The sequence below is a fragment of the Chironomus tepperi genome, unplaced genomic scaffold, assembly GCF_022539635.2.
Source record: "Chironomus tepperi strain 1889 unplaced genomic scaffold, CSIRO-AGI_Ctep_v1 contig_257, whole genome shotgun sequence".
Lineage (NCBI taxonomy): Eukaryota > Metazoa > Arthropoda > Insecta > Diptera > Chironomidae > Chironomus > Chironomus tepperi.
The window spans coordinates 373,841-390,125 of NW_027226379.1; the positions used below are offsets into that span (position 1 = coordinate 373,841).

At 31.9% G+C, this 16,285-nt stretch overlaps 1 protein-coding gene across 5 annotated transcripts in view; it reads left to right on the forward strand.

Annotated features, from left to right (window-relative positions):
• LOC139091623 (1-phosphatidylinositol 4,5-bisphosphate phosphodiesterase epsilon-1-like) overlaps positions 1 to 16,285 on the forward strand; it is an 88,871-nt gene that overhangs the window by 20,332 nt on the left and 52,254 nt on the right. The window contains exon 1 of one of the 5 annotated variants that reach the window (XM_070641767.1): positions 2,417 to 2,440. The exons of the other annotated variants lie outside the window; for them this stretch is intronic. The gene's annotated coding sequence lies outside the window, so the exon portion shown is untranslated. Of the gene's footprint in view, positions 1 to 2,416; positions 2,441 to 16,285 lie in introns of those variants that run through there. 5 annotated transcript variants of the gene reach the window in all.

The following is a 16,285-nucleotide window of genomic DNA, read 5'->3' on the forward strand; positions in this document are numbered from 1 at the left end:
AGAGTAGACTCGAAGCTTGAACTTAAAAGTGAATAATTTAGACAAATTGTACTCGAATTTCTTTTAGAGTCAAGTTGACTCATTTTTTTATGAATTTGAGTCGACAATTTCAATCTGAATTTAAGTCAACTTTAAGCTCTGGATTTAAAAGTGAAAAAATTTTGAAGAAATGGATTCAAATTTTTCATAGAGTCGAGTCGAATCAATTTTTTTAAAGTCTAGTCGACTTTTTCTTACAAAATCTGAGTCGACCTCAACTCTGGAACTTAACTGTGAAGAATTAAGACTAAAATTGAAAATTTTCAAAAACTAATCAAAAAAAAAAAACATTTTTTTTTAAAATTTTTACACAAATTTTATTTGAAATTTAATTCCTTAAAGTCAAATAACTCAAGTCAAATGATGTAAAAGTTGGTAAAAATTTGCATATTTCAGCAAAAAGTTATTACTTTGCGTTATTATTTTTGCTGATCAGAATTTTATTTATGGAATTAAATTTATGTTTTATGAATGAATTTTTAATGCAAAAACTGTTAATTTTATATTATTGAAAAAATAATCATTTTATTTTGGTATAATTTTTGTATGAATGAGGACATTTCAACAACCTTGATTTAAATTTAAATTTAAAGAAAGAATCGATAAGCTATACGAATGTGTAAATGTCGTTCTAAAAACTCTTCAATTTTTTAAAAATACCCTAATGTAATATTACTATGGTACCATTAAAGCATGCTCGATGTCTGTTAGCTAAGTACAACTCGAAGTGATACCAAAATAACAAAAGTCGTTAAATCGAACAAAAATCAGACTGGAGCCATGACATGATATGACTCTGACTTTGTGCTAGATTTGGTTCAAATTCGGTACCATGCCAGAATCATACCATCCTGATGCCTGATTACAGATCGAATAACCTATTTATACTATTTGGGTGTTTTGTTAGTCCATAGCAGAGCTCGAAGTTGGCTTGGATTTTATACAGAAAATTGACTCGACTCGATACAAAATCCGAGTCGACTTTGAGCTTTGGTACATAGACATCTTCAGAAGCATAGCCAGAATTTTGAAATCGAGCTTAAATTTAATTCAATTTTTGAATACAAATCCTTCACCAACCACGAAATCAGCCTCACTTGATCATTCCAACTTCCTAAAATCCAATCAGAAATGCAATCCTAATTACAATTTGATAAGCAACGAACTTCTCATTAATTAAACATCCATAGTAAGCCTCATTATGGCTACTTTTTCACATACATCCATCCATTACACTAATAGAATATGAACAAAAGACACAATTAGTTTCCAAGAAGAATATCTCCACTCATAGCCACAATCCATGCCAATATCCAATGAGATTAAATCTTTTCCTTCTATGAAATTCAATTCACATATTCCTGTTAAACCAAATGAATTTTCAGCTAATTCTAAGTAGAAAAAAAGAAATTTCATATCAAACCCAAAAGCATACCTGACAATCCTTTCAGATTATTCACAAGAGTAAGGCAGGCAGTCATGCAAAAATAATTTAAATTTTCCTTTCCTTTTTCCATTTGTTTTGTTTACTTCAAAGAAATAAAAAAAAATTAAAATCATTTCCGACAAAAAATGTTTAAAATTAACCGCACAAATAAAGACTTGTTTTTGGCATTGTGGGGTAAGAGATCAAGTGAGTGATTATGGGTTGGTGGGGTAGGTGGTAAGGTTGTAGGGTTTGGGCTGGACGACAGCTTTTTGAAGATTGCTGTCCAAAGGATTATGCAGGAGAAAAGTTAAAGTTGTAAAGATCAGAACGAAGAAGGGCGTATTCAAGGAAGGGTTGGACCCTGGACCCACCCTGGTTGATCGTCAACAACAATTCATGCTTAACCACTGAGTTTGAAGAGTTTGTGACATTGTGCAGTTTCAATTAGGAAACGAGCTCTTATTATGATACAAAATAACAAGGATTTACCACTCCACCTCCTTTCATCCCTGACCCGCCTCTCCTTATGCCTCCTCAATTCCTAAAAGTAATAACTGAACGACTTCTTTAGTAATCCTGCCTTTTTCTTTTTGCTGGATAAATAACCATAAATAAATAATACACAATAATCGCAATTCTACTAAGCATTTCCTTTACAACAGCTCTGCAGACTAATGTTGTGGACATTAGGTCACATGACATCCAACTGATATTAATCTATGAATTTTTAATGATTACTTAAATTTTCATAACACATAAGAGTCACAATAGATTGTACTAAAAAAATGTTTGAGAGCATCTGAAGCTCTCAGAGCACAAAATAAGCTCTCTTTAAGTCGGAAAATTCACTCTCAATTTTCTCATCGTGAAAAACTTTTTATTCCGTTAACTCAAAAAGCATTTGAGAAATTTTCATCAGTTTTACTTTGAGCGCTTACGTGTTTAAATCTTTTCAGAAAGTGTAGTGTTGTGGTTAGGACAATTTTTTAATATTATTTTTGGATATATTCTTAATTCCTACATATGATCCATCCCTTCTATTAATGAGCTTTTTGGTTTTCACGATAAAAATCCTTTTTGTGGAAAATTCATGCTCGCCCTCATAAATGAAATTTAATTTAACAAAAAAAAAAGTGAAATTTTTGGATGTTGTGCATTTTTATGTCTGAAACTATATCAGATTTCCACTTATACAGGCAGGATGGAAGGAAAGTTTTTTTTTTGCCCCAAATAAAGTGAAGAAACAAAAAAAGAAAAGAAAACAATTTTTTTTTACAATCTTACGTGGCATTGAGGAACGAAAGGAAGGAATGATAATGAGTTTTTCGTATTTTCATTGCAATTTTTTTTTTTTTTTTTACGGAAATAAGATAGATAGATGATGAGGGAATGGAGGGAAGACATAATGGAAGAAAGAGGAATTTATTACGTGAATGAGCAATAAGAATAAAAAAAAACTAATTTTGAGAATTTTTCGTGTCTTATTTGAGTGAAAATGGTAATGCAGGCAGCTACTTCGTTCAAAACTACTTTTTTTTTTGACTAAATAGGAAGGAAGAATTTAATTTGAATAAATTTACATCTTTAGTTTTCTGAGATGATTGCCTTCTATGGTTGAAGATCTTTTACAAAAAAGGAAAAAACTTTTTAATGACATACTTTTTAGTGCATTTAAAATTGACACTTGAATAAGTTCAAGGGTAGTGGATGGCTGATTTTAAGAAGTTTGAATGGAGAATTGCTTTTACGTTGAAATTGTTAGTTTGCAAAGCTTAATATTGGAGCAATCTTTAAGATTGTTATTATGAACAAAGTTGGCGATGTGCCAGGCTTTTGAGAATTGTCGTTGTGAGATGAAGTTTTTAAAGACAATTTTTTATTGAAATATGTTGCAGCAGATTGTGTTGATATTTTTTTTTTTTGAGTGGAGTTAAGGAAAATTTGAAATTGATTTGGAAGTTTAAGAGATTAAATGTTTGAAATCTTAAAGTATTAAAAATTGACGCAAAATTGATTTAAAATTTTTAAATGCAAAAATTAAAATTTTAAAATTTTAAAAAAAATTAATACTTGCAATTATTTATTTTGAAATTTTTGAATTTGGAATATTTCAAATTTGTAAAATTTAAAAATCTTAAATTTAAGAACTAAAAATTGAATTTTTTAAAATTCAGGATCAATTTTTAAACTTTAAAAGTCTCTAAATTTTAAAATAAAATTTTTTCAATCATGAAAGTTTCAAAAATTTTTAATCATCAAAGCTTTCAAGCTTTAAAGTCTTTTAAAGTTTTAATCTTTTAAATTGAAATATTTAAAACTTAAATATTTTATCTTATTATAAAATATTTTTTATAAAATTGAAATTTTTTTTCGAAAAGTTTTAGTGAATTGAAAATAATTTTTTAAAATTCAAAATTTAATTTATTTAAATTTCAAAATGTTCTTTAACAAAAAAATTTATGTTTTTTTTAATTTTTTTACAAGTTTAAAATTTTTAAAAAAAATAAAACTTTTAGAAATTTGAAATTTGAAATTTAAATTTTTGAAAATTCAAATTTAAATTTTTAAGCTTTTGAAATTTCAAACTTAAATTTTTGAAATCTTAAATCAACAATTTTGAAATTTAGCCAAAGTCCAGCAAAAATACCAGTAAAACACTTAACTACATCATACTTATTACTTTACCATACCACAAAGTTTAGTGAACTGCTCTCTTAAATTGACCATTCAATATTAAATTAATCGATTCAATTTTCTTTTTTCAACTTTATCAAATAATTCTGACCAGCTTACACTTAATCTTCTTCAATTATTTTCCCATTCTCGAACACAATCTTTTCTCATTCAGAATCTTTTATCTGCCAACTCTTCAAAAAAAAGCTGAAAAATTGGCGATTCAGATTTATTTTTTTTGTGCAACGTAAAGCAAAAATATTTTTTTTTTCTTTATCAAGAATTTCTCGCCTGACAAAATGAAGATAATAAAAATTTATCTCGACATGAAAAATTTAACAATCTCCAAGGAAAAGCACAGATTAGATTGTCTGGGTATAAACCTCGAGGCAAGAATTTTTCTACTACAGATTTAACTTGATTAATTTAAATTAGAAAATTTTATGAAATTTTTCTTTCCGTCCCAAATTGCGTTTAAAAACAAAATTTGATTAAGTTTGTTCCTTAGAGTGGAAAAAAAAGGAAATTGTTGAATATTTAAAATCTCATATGTAGAATATGAGTCAATATTTGCAGGTTTCTGATGAATCTATTCAACTTTTTAAAGGATCAAGTTCTTAGTAAACATTTTTTATGAGCTGATACTGATGAAGGCTTGTGAATCAGAGGTGTAGGAAGGGATTTTTTGAGGCTTAGGATCAAAAGTTCCAATTTTAAGAGTTTGTAACTTGTTTAGTCTATTATGAATATACATCCTTAATCCTGAATGACAAATGGATTTAAAAATACTTAAAATCCAGCCTAGCAGCAACATTGTACTGAATTGAAGACTTGTCTACGTCAAATCCGAGTTAACTTCTGCCTGACGTCATCCAGAGTCTGGATTACTTCAAACTGTGCTTTTCGAGAAGTTTTAAAACTCACTTTAATTCCGATAATTTTTTCTATTTTCTATTTTGGAGATGAATTTTTGGTGAACATCAGAGTATGTCTTGGGTTGGACTGGAATGTATCCTAAGGACTAAAGGGGTAGCAAATAAATCATCAAAATAATCTTCCGTTGAGTTTTATTGCAATTTTTCTCAAAAAACCCTGGAAAATTGGAGAATTTTATTAATTTGGGCAGTTTAGTCCCAAATTATCCTGTTATTGTAGCACAGGATCACTCTAAGATTATTAACATTGTTATTAAACTCATTATTAGGTTATTATGTAGATCTCTTCATGACACAGTTATTAATTCATAACATCTTACTCTATCACTGCCTCAATTTCTGTTGCCAACTGTATAGTCAGACTACCAGGCTCCATCATGCGATGCCTAAGGCTCCTCTCCCCCTCCCCTATAGCCTCAATCCATGTTATCAATCGTATACATAATTCAAATGGTTCGAAGCTAAATCCAAAGCACAAATTTTCTTATTATTTCCCATAAATTACTTTAAGCCATAAAATAAATACGTTTTATGACGCGTATCTGTTTAAGGATCATTTTAATTTTAAATTACGTATCATCTATTCATCGTGTTTTTTTTCCTCTTTTATTTCCCACACACAACAAAAAAAATGGGAGAAAAGAGCAGAACTTTTTGTTTTATTAAGTTCAAAAAAAAGAGAGAGAATTATTCACCACCATGCTTAGTGCAAGGATAACACAGAAAAAAAAAATAAATCAATAAAAATAAAAGCACTTTGTGTCAGCCAGACAATGTTGTTACATGGCCAGAGATCGGGATGCATAAAATGATAAATATGATAAAGATATTTAAATAGCAATTCTTCCTTTCACATCCATAAGCTTTTTGTGAATATATTCAGTGAATTCAAAAATAATAATAATTTTTATTTTTCCTTCTTTCTCTCTCGTTTTTTGGATTTATTGAACGTATCAAACGAATGAATGAATAATTGAATAGCAAGGAAAAATAAAAACCGCATGTCAATTGGTTGAGTCAATTCCATGAGTGAATCTGTAACTGAGAGTTTGTTAATAGAGTTTTTTTTTCGGGGTCATTTGTGAATGATGGAAATTAGAAGGTTGTGGTTTTGGTTTTGGAGTGTCTGAAGCTTTTTATGAACTAGGAATTAATTTGAAAATTTCTTGGAAATTTTTTGAAAGTGTTTTTGAGGTTGGTGTTAAGAATGCGGAGCTATTCATTGACATTCTTATCAATTTTGATGATATTTTTGCAATTTCTGATCATTTTTTGACAATTTTTAATGATATCCGATCATATCTGACCATTTATGATCATACCTACACCCTTGGTCACTCTCCAGATTGATCCATTCATCTGCTCCACAAGAGCACTAAGACATCATATTCAATCGACCTATTTTCAATTGTGAATGCTAATTACACGAACAACAGAAGAGTTATAGTCCTTGAACTTTTCCACATCCTTGAGTCACAACACGTGAGTTTACTTTATTTGTTTGAAGCATTTTTGAGACTTTTTCGAGACTTTTTTTGAGTTTAAGACAAAAAGTTTTTAATGAACTTTTAGGAATGAGACTCGTCTATAATGACGTCTATAGATTATGGAGGATTTCTGGGGTGTGGGTAGAGATGGTAATGGGGGATGAATTTGGAAATAAAATGGACGGGATTTGACGCTTTTTGAGGGTGTGCGTTGTTCGTCGTGGGCAGCATGGGAACATGTTCAAGTGATGATGATGATGATTGGTTCCTTTGCTGTGATTCGAGGCGTTAATAAAGCGACAAGGTCTCCCGAGCTATAATTCTCTCTAGCTCTAACACTGAGAATTATCATCTATTTCAGACCATTGAATGAAATAGAGCATAAACAAATAATGGACAGAGATACAGGCAAATTCCTCTAGAATGTCAAGGATCCATTCAATCCATGGAGTCCAGAAGCTATACCAGCTTATTTATCAACTAAAATCGACCCTCAAAACACTCCAAAAAGCCTCTCTTTTTCCCTTCAGTAGCTCACTACACAGCAACAAATGTAGAACACAAAAACATAAAAACCTTGTGTAATAATAATACTCGCTATAAATACAATACATACCTCAACATTTGTGCTCATCACATCGATGGGGTTAAAAAATAATCGATGAAATTTTAAACATTGAACTCTCATGAACTGTTCCAATTTTTCTTCTTTTTTTCATGAACATCAACACACAAAAAAAAAATTTATTCGTTGTGTTTATTTTTTAATACTGAATTCCTCGTTCATTTTTCAATCTTAATTTGCTTTGCTCTATTTGTTTGAAAATGTGGAATATAAAAAAAAGTATAGTCTTCTAGTGGAATATTAATGTAAACATTAAAGTTTTTTTTCTCGGAAATTTTTTTAGTAAATTTTTCCTCGTCATAATTGGGTAAATAATGGAAGTGCTAGAAATATAATTGTATGTATAAAGAGTTTCTTCTTTTTTTTTTTGCTGATCGGGAGTTTGTAATCAATTGTAATGATTGAATATTGTCTGGATGAGTGATGTGATGGGGGTGGATAGGTGAGTTACTCATTTGTGGATTGTTGTTAACATGATGATGACTTTAATATTGGTTTTAATTGGCAATTTTGAAATGATTTTCATTATAGAATAGTGACTCTCAAAGCTTATACTTTTTGAGTAGCACAATGCAACATACTGATTATTTCGCAGTAATGATGAGTCAAAATCAGCCGTCACAGAGTCCTTAGTGCCTAGAGCAGTAAACTCTTGAGCCACTTAGAATCTTTGAGAGCAACTCTGTGTAACGCCGTGCTACTAGGACTGATGTGTGTTGTGGCACGAAAAATGTGCTAACAGCAAGAGCAATTTGAGAGGTAAACGTCCTCTTATGAGATCAGCCATCGGCTGCATTTTCGAGTTTAAAAGTTTAAAAATTGCTAAAATCTCCTGTTTGGTATTCATGTTTAATAAATTATTCCTTGCTCTTCAGTCATCATTCCAATAACCTTCAAATAATCCAGAAATTTTTACTCTAAATTCACGTAAAAGAACGTAAAAAAATATCCATCAAAATCTGCGTAGGATCACTTAAAAATTATTCCCGGATCAATAAATTTCCTCTAATTATTCTTATTCCATTCCGGAATCTCGATAACGGAACTATCCCATACAATATATACTTTTTTTTATTTTTATAAGAGAGAAAAAAGTTTTTCCATTTCCACGAAAAAATTTTCATCATAACAAAAACACACCTCGCACACTCTTGGTTAAATAAACAAAAAGCTTCAATTACTTCTGATGCAAGAATCAAATATCTTGTCAATAAGGAATTTAAATTTCAGTCCTCCCCCAATTTTCTCTTCTCTTTTTTTTGTGAAATATTATATCATTTTAACTAGTCTTCTCGTGCATTCATGTCTGTATAAATTTAATATATAAACAAAAGAAAAAATAAGTCTGCTATTCTTGTGGGTGTGAAGATAATAAATCAATTTAGTAAATTAATGAATTCATCATATGGTTCGCACACGGTAGATGCTAAATGGCATAGGAAACGCTTTTTGCTTAGGTAATATATTATTTTAATTCCTATATGTCAGTCGTTGGGTAAAATGGTAAGCAAGTTAATAAAAAAATATAGTTGAAGTGTATTATCGTATAAAGTATGGATAGTTGATATCTATTGAATTTCATCCGTATCATATCTATATTTATTTACATTAAAACAGCTGCTGTTGGTATGGTTATCAATATTTCGAATCGAAAGCTTACCTTTTTGCCTATAAATAAAATTGAGGCCTATTGCTAATAGATTTACTGAAAAAAATAATATACTTAAATTAATAAACAAATCATTTGATTTTTAAAAATAGAATCTTTTTTATGATTTATTTACATTTTATATTGATTAATGAAGCATGATTGACATTTGATTAAAATAGAAACATTTTTTTTGTTTAATTTTATGCATTTTAAAAATAATGATTTTGATTTTTAAAGGTCATGGTTTTGTTTGAATGAAGCTTCGGGTGATTTCAGACTGAAATATTAATCAATAAGTCTCAAAATTGTCATTTTGTTTTTAAATTTTTTACTGTCTCTTACATTAATTTATGTTCTGAAAGGCAGACTGGGTACATAAGGCAAGAAATGATGGTCCAGGCAAGCTTAATGTTTTTGTCACTGTAATTTTAACGATAAGTCTAAATTGCATATTTTACTTACTTCGCTGGCCGTACAGACTCTAGTATTTGGCGTCTGAAGCTGGTTCTATCGCTAACTGCTAACTTCCAATACCAAATGCTACACTGTCTCTATCTCGGAATTGCATTATAAACTTTAAATCCATTATTCATGACCAGAGCTCGAAGTCGAATCTTCCATACAGAATTAGAGTCGACTTCACGCTCTGCCCATGAATTCTCCTTAATTGCTGATTTTACTGAGGCTAGATCCAGCACAACATGACTCCCATCGCCTCCAACGCTAAATACAAGACCCCCAAAAACAAATTATTATTAATATAATTCCATGAGTATTGTGACAGATGCGATTAATGAACGCTCCCTAAAATGTGTCAAAAAAGATTAATTAATAATTCAGCGAGAATCGTAAAAAAGCTCACGAATAAAAATTTGCAGCATTAAAATTAATTGGTATGTTCTTACTCTAATTAAAAGCAAATAATCATCAAGAATACAAATTTAAACAAGCAATGAAAGTCAATTGGCCAAAAAAAGAGAGGCCAATTAAATTTTTTTATTTCATTAAAGAAATAAACAGCTTAATGAAAATCATGTCCCGAGCGGTACTTACTTACTTACTTCGCTGGACGTACAGATCAAGTGTGATTTATGGGCCTCCCTCAGTCGACATCTGAAGCTAGCTCTATCGGTGACTTCTGCTTGCCAATTTTCAATTCCAAATTTACCACTATCTCTCTCGACAGCTTCTTTTAGCTTCTTGTCTATAAAACGCAAAATAGAGGAAATTTTGGAATTTAACCTCAAAAATCTTGAATCTCGAATTCAGAATTTTTATAAAATTTTAGTTTTTATATTCGCACAAATTTCATTTTTTACCATAAAAATGGACTCTAATAATATCCGTCATAGCGTCGTCAGGGCCACTCCTCGTGTTGTCTTCAACATGTCGACGTGTCGGTGACCTAGCAACTTCTATGTGCTTACCGGACTTACTGAATAAAATAGAAAAATAGTCGATAAATTTTCCCCATTTTAACAATTTAAGGAGTGATAATTCATTCATTTATAACCACAGAAAATAAAACTTTTTTTCAAAAAAATGAATAAAAAAGTAGATCAAAGGCAATATTGGAAGCATATGTGGCAGAAAAAAAAGCAAATGAATTTTTTAGTCAGCATGAAAGGCGTGAAAATCTAATGAGTAATCGAGTTCATTATATTAACGATTTTGTCGATAAAAGACCATAGAATGGAAAACCACAAAAGGAAATTTTGCAACACGAGCAATTTTCATTAATTAAACTTTTTTTTTTATTTTATTTTACTTCTCTCGACCACTCCTTGTTGGCCCTTAATGGGATTTACGTACATATTTACATGCTATATAAACTTCTGTAGAACTTGAAACTTTATCGTTGGAAAGATGAAGAGAAATATCCTTTTTATTTAACAAAAATGACATAATGGCGGAGCTTCTTAAAATTTGCTCGATGTTAGCCTTAGACGGCTTTAAATCAAATACATAATGAATGATCAGTAATTTCATAAATTTGTTAGGTACACATGATATGACGGCAAAAAAATTTTAAAAAAATGTAAAAAAAAAAAAGTTAAATAAATAAATATTAAACTTCTAGTAGAAGTTGACGCTGTCTGTCTGCTGGGTGCACTGTGACTCTTGAAGTTGATGACCTTCCAGGCTTCATCCATGAAGTTTTTTCGAGTTCGTCTACTAGCTGAATATCGAGAATATAATCAATGTTCGGGATTTTGTTTAACCTCTCTTGAGCGTCAGAAAGCCTTTTTAGAAACTTTCGGTCTTTGGCCTCTCTGAGTTTTTCGGCATATGAGATTGCATTGACTTGGACGTCGATGAACTTCGTCCTTTTTTTGGCAAAGAAGGAAAATTGGTTTATAACGTCTGGAGGATTGGATGATGAAATCTAACGAGTGCCGGCTTCGGTTGTCTCTTCTTGATTTTCTCTGCATAAGAGATGTAATGACATTTACGATGACTTGCTAGATTTCCTCAATTCACGCACTTCGGATCACCAGTCGTGGTTTTCCGCTTGCATTCTCCTCGAGGATGACTTTGTGTGCATTTGACACAGCGGAAAAGCCACAGTTCTTTGAATGTCCCCAATTTGACAGTTTAGCATTGCGTGATACTGGCTCTTCTTGAGTTTTTCCCATCTAACTATAATGCTCAATCACGTTGTGATTGTGATTGAGAATGTTAATGTTCATTTCGGGAACCCCGAATTGAATGTATTCTTGATGCTTGACCAGGATACTGACCTTTGTAGCTTTTGAATTCCTGCAGCAACTTGAGCACTTCATACAAATCCTTTGAGCACAAAAGACGAAGACTTTTCGGCCTTCTCGGTAAATGTGTAGAAGCCAATTTTCTTGGCTTTCAACTCCTTGATTATTTTGTTTTTGTCTTCAATGGTATTGACACGAACTGCGTTGAATTCTTGAATTTTTGGTTTCTCCCTTTTAAGCGCAGACTTGATTTCTTTGTAGCTTAGATTGATGAAAATTGGCTTAAAAGCCGTTTTGACTTCAGGAGTCTCTGTGAGACTGCATGATTTGAACACTTTTTTGAAGAATTCTCACCTTGAGGATGCATTTCTGCTAATTGGCCTGGAACTCATTCTTGATGATTTGAGGAGCAGTCCTTTTCCTTCCAATCTACTGTTGTTTCACACTACTATGACACTTGAAATTAAATTATTTATTCGAATGAATATTTTTCCACGTTTTGTTTACGCGGGGCGTGAAACCTGGAAAGATGAAATAAAATTTGTTTTTAAAATAAAAAATTTCTGTTGATTTCATTCACGTGTATGGTGTTCCTGAGTAAATATGCACGTGATCTTTGGAAATGAACTTTTTTTGAACATAGCAAATAAGAGGTTATAGGGTGGTCTGAAATTTGAAGTTGATATTTTGTGCCTGGACGTCATGGTAAAGTTTGTATGTTGAGGGATATAGTGTGGGAGAGTCTGATGCTAAAGCTGATTATAGTTGTAGTTCTGAGTGTTGTTTAAATCCACTTATTCAATTTCTTGGCTGGGGCATACATGGGTTCATTGTCGCTTGTAAAAAGTGTATCCATTCTACTAAATCTTTGGCAATGCTAGCTAAAAAACTGTGGACTCTTTAGTCCTTTTCTTTACCGAAAAAGCGTCCAAAGAACTCATGAAAAGAAGCAGTCGACCAAGATTGCTTGGCAAGTACAAGCCATTTTTAGAGTCAGCTTCAGACGACATCAACTAGAAAGTCATGAATCACAATTGATCTGTATGACTAATAAAGTAGAGAAGGTAGAAACCTAATGGAACTTGAACCCATGACCACTTGACAACTTGTAACTTTAATGTTACATGCTCCTAACATTGAGCCATCAAAGGTTAATCATACATGTAACAGAATGTCATATACAACATATCCTAACAGGCAATTAGCATGCTCACTTAAATAAGCGTGCGTATGAGTTTACTCAATCAATATAATTGAACATGCTTCATTTTGTGAGCATCCTCATGAGCATGATCCTTGTCTGTTCAGAAAAACCCGAGTGACACAGAGTTTGATGAGCTCCGACCTCCATGTAGCTTCAAAATGTCTCTTTGCCCCTTCTGAAAAATCCAAAATTAGCAAAACTAATCATCACCCAACTAAGTTTTCCATACATTGACCTCCATGTACAACATGCCGTCCACCTTTGCACGTACCAAAAAAAAAGTTAAATGTGAATAATCAACAAAAAGTAGAAAAAAATAAATGTTTCACGTCGCAATTGCGAATGTCTACTAGATTCATTTACTTTTCCATTAAGCATCTTTTTTAAAGAGAATATTTTTTTGTTGGATTCATCTGGCTGTAAATTGACGATGACGTTTTCCAGAGCTTTTCATATTTTTTTTTATCTCAACTTTCTTTTTTGTGTGTTCATAAGTAATAAAATTCCTTTTTTTCCTCATTTTCTCTCATTTTTTTATAAAACGGCTTGACTGCCTCGCTTTATGTCTATAATTGAATCGCACAGACGAAAATCTCTTGAGCACGAGAAATTACATTTGTCCCCACCCGAAATTCCATCATGCCTTGTCGCGAGGCCTTTCCACAGCCACATCTTCGTCATTTACAAGTTCTCCTTTTTGTGTCGTCTCTTCATTACATTCATATCTGGCGGCGAATGTCGCGTCGTGTCTTCTCCCTCCCTTCTTTATGTACATTTGAGTAATTTAAATTAAGATTACAATTGAGTTTAGCTTAATCAACCATCCATTACAAATTTTGTTAAATTATTTGAAATAATTCTCTGTTTATAATTGGGAGGATTGTTGTTTGATGGAAGTGCAGTCGTAGAGGTTTTTGGGTATTATGGAGTTTTGGAGATTGATTTAGGGATTCAAGCTAACTTGAGTGACACAATGCAGTCTGTAGGCATTGACCTAGACATATTAAACCCACAAATTAAGGATTTTTTTGGAATTTTGTTCCAAAAACCTTAATAAATTGACGACTTTATCTAAATCGAGGGCAGTCTAACCTCAAAATTCAACGCTTGAAACGTCTCACTGTACCCCTACGTCACGATGTACCCCTACATCCCCTTGTAGATAGCACAACATAAAATGGATTAAGAAACGCCCTACCCAAGGCAATACATCATGATGATAACGTTCTAAAAGCATTTGATACTGCATCTTGATGATGGTCAAGTGCTAATGTTGCTCGGGCTAAAGGCAATAGACCGTCTGTTGTAGACGTAATTTAATGGTTAAAATTGAAATTTCCTGCAGCAGTTCGGTCGGGTAGCTTTCGTAATAAGCACAAGTTGAGCAATTTTCAGCAGCAGACCGGTTATGAATCTTGATTTGACGTAGAATTTGGACAAGGTCAGCTTCATGGCACAATTACAGCCTTTTTTGAATGATGAGATGCATTTTCCTTAGATTGGACCTTTAAAAGAAGTCCTTGAACTATCAATTAGTGTCCATTAGAGAATTGAAGCTTTTTGACAATCAAGAGATGCTAAGGAACTCAAAAGTCACACAATTAATAGACACAACATTCAAACAAGCCCCCAAAAATTACCAACCTAAAATTTTGTTAATATTTAGTTTGTCTATAATAAATCAATGTACAGCGAGGGGATGTAACGAGAGTGTTCATTAGAATTGAATTATGATAAGCAAGTATAGGTCACGAATCTGAGTCGTTTATAAATTGAATGATTAATGTAAATTGTTCGTACGGGATATTGAATTTATGTGAGTATATACTCAAGTGGAACATTCTCATTAGATTTATTTACCTTCCTTCTTCTTCATTCGCAAGACATTACGGATGGGTATTTTCACGGAACGAAAATGTTTTTCTTACCAAATGGATTTCACTTAAATTTTAAACGCAAAAAATTTTACCATCATGATAAGCTTTAATGAATTACGGACAGTTTATTTTTTGAAGACTAAAAAGTTCACTTATTTGCACATTCGGCTGTGCTGTATAAAGAAGAAAATGTATTGTTTGGGTTATAAAATGTACGTAAAAGGCTGTAACCTCAATTCACCTTTCTCTCTTCCGACTGGCTGTGTTTGTAGTTTTACTATTCATCTGTCCACCTACCTGTCTATCTTACAACTTCGTGTGTAGGAAGTGAAGCTATTATAAAAATAGACGTGGGATTTCCACTTTATGGAAATAGGAAAGGATTAAACGATTTATTTCTTGGAAGGAAGATTTTTGTGGTTTAGTAGGATTTAATTCTAATTTATCGTGGTGCCCCAAGCTGTGAACTTAATGGAAAATTGTCTTAGTGACACAGATTAGATATTAATTTGGTAATTTTAATGATAATTGGGATGGATTAGGCGTTTGGTTGATAAAATTTGGGGAAAATTGGATGATTTGTGGTAACGGAAGTCAAGTTTAGTTATTTGATAGTTTCAAAAGCTATATGCAGTTCATGATGAGTTTAAGAATTATTCTGTGATTTTGTGTGATAGCTAGAGTTGGAAATGAAGGTTTAATTGGACCCAATCTTGTATAATGAACTATCTAAATGCTTCTTTTAAAAGTCAAGAGTACTCATCGTTGATCTGTTGAAGCACGTCGTACGATACCTCATTAATGACATCAAAAAGGTATAGATTTGCGTAGTAATCGATGTGATACTTCATAGGTCCTGGTATCGCTTATATCACATATTTTAGGCATGCTTTATACACTCTGCTGCGTTTAAAATGGCACAGACTCTTTGAAATAACTAGATTAGATTTAAAAGCATTCCACTCAATTAAAAGCAGTCAAAATCTTTAGTGGAACATGTTGCAATATGTAGATAATATAGGTAGATCATGTAAAAATATTAGATGAGCATGCTTCTTAGCTTTTTGCCAGTTAGGGAACTTGACCCACAATCAACTAATCCTAGCCTATTTCACTCGGAAATGCGTCTCTAAAACTCTAAATCCATCCAAAACACTCCATATTCCCCAATTTCATGATCAACATAAAGAATAGAATTATTTAAGACCAGAAAATAACTGCAACAACCTCAATTTATCTTCTTATCAGAAAAAGCTATTTTTATACACATTTTTACATAATCTCAGCTGTATCTTTTGCTATCCCCCGAGTGTCCTGTTCTCTCTTCCGCCACGACTCTAGCAAAAAAAATCAATATAAACCTATCGTATGCAAGGCGTAAGGTTACGAAATGAATGAAGATAGACGAATAAATCCCAGACAACAGAAATATACGCAAAAAAAAAAAGTAAATCTTATGTAACATGCTTTATAGCTGTCTTAGAACGAATAACATATTGTTTAGCAATGAAAATTACATTTAGATGTGTTTTTACTTCTCATTTAAGGGGAGGGGGAAGAACAATATAAATTTATGCGTTCATATATATCATATTGTAATGATGAAAAGGATCAAAAACACATTTTGGCATGAACGATATGAAAATTTACATGAGAA